The following is a 1,649-nucleotide window of genomic DNA, read 5'->3' as shown; positions in this document are numbered from 1 at the left end:
AAAAAGATAAAACCAAGCTCAGGCGACACGCCAATCAAATCAGGAAACTAGCTCAAAAAGGAGAAGGTTGGCTGATTAAGCGCAGTCACCTCGAACAAACAGGGGGTTCATTTCTTCCTCTACTTCTCTCCACCGTAGCATCCGTGATTCCTAGTCTGTTCAAATGAATTATGTTAAGAAAATGATTCTTGTGCCTCACGAGAGTGTGGCTAAGCTAAATAACCCTACGCCATCTACGGCGCAAACTCAGTCGAGTTCGCTCGATTCAGAAATGGATTTGATCATGCGCCAAAAATACGCTGATGATTCAGAAAAATGGAAACATTATAACAATGTACTTCAGCGATATCTCTTTTTCATGAGGGAGCGCCAAAAACCTTTGCAAATATCCTTGGAAGATGCTAATACGAGCATTCCAAATGAAGATTTCATTCGTCAACAGGTCGCGGCAGCTCTCCCAAAAACATATAAAGCGCCTGCACTAAGAATCTTCGATTATTTGAGCCAAGCAGACTCACAAATTACTTGGGATTCCGCAGGCACCGTATCTATTAATGATCAACCTGTTCCTAACTCGAATATTATTGATCTTATATCAGACCTTACACGCACTCGTAAAAACTTTGAACCTGTAGGAGTTTCTGGTTTTATTAAAGCCCTATCTTCCATAAATATTCCGTTGGAACTTGTTCCCAACTCAGTTCGTAGGAAGGAAATTATCGAGGCTCGTAATCAGAGTGGTTCTGGTATCAGACCAGTTAGAAATAGTTCTACCATTAAAGTGGTAAATAGTAGAGGGTAGCGTAAAAAAAGGATTTGACATACTGAAATGGCGGGTATGCGGAAAAGTTGTCTTTTTAGATGTAGAATCCAGTGCAATTTTTTATTTTGAGATCGGACAAGATTTGCCGATCGCGCAACGAGTTCAAAGTTATGCATTAGCTCTTATGGGAAAAATCATCCAAAACCATGAAAAAATGAAAATCGAAAATTTGGGCTTTGTATTTGATGTTTTCTGAAAATCTGTTTTCAGAAATGCAATCTACGCCATAAAAGGCATCCACTGATGTGTCACACTTGATATTATAGTGAGCGGTTCAGTGCCGGCCAGGTATCAATTTAAACCCAAATTGCATCAAATAGCACAAAAGTCATCAAATTATGCAGCCTGCACCGCCTAAACCATGGGTTGCAATGTCAAGTGTGATACATCACCGGGTGCATTTTTTGGCGTAGATTGCATTTCTGAAAACAGATTTTCAATAAACAACACGTACAAAGCCTAAATTTTTGATTTTCATATTTTCATGGTTTTTGACGATTTTCCCCATAAGAGCCAATGCTTAACTTAGAGCTCGTTGCGCGATCGGAAAATATTGTCCGATCCCAAAATAAAAAATTGCACTGGATTCTACATCTAAACGGGGCTCTTTTTCGGATTGGTTCTGTTTTCATATCTGTTATCCTTTTTTTTCGCTTTCCTGTGGTAAATAGTGGACGTGTAATAAAACAAAAGAGAACGCAAGGTATAACGAAACAAATAAATAAAAATGCCTGGAAAACTTGGTAAAGTTTACCATGATCCCGCCCACCCCGCCTCGTATGGGAGTGCGTGGAAATTGTGGAACGCCACCGGCGAGAAAAAAGAA

Source organism: Frankliniella occidentalis, unplaced genomic scaffold (genome assembly GCF_000697945.3).
Source record: "Frankliniella occidentalis isolate FOCC.00 unplaced genomic scaffold, Focc_3.1 Scaffold51, whole genome shotgun sequence".
NCBI lineage: Eukaryota > Metazoa > Arthropoda > Insecta > Thysanoptera > Thripidae > Frankliniella > Frankliniella occidentalis.
The sequence above is the reverse complement of the archived record's forward strand: the minus strand, read 5'-3'. Positions refer to the sequence as shown.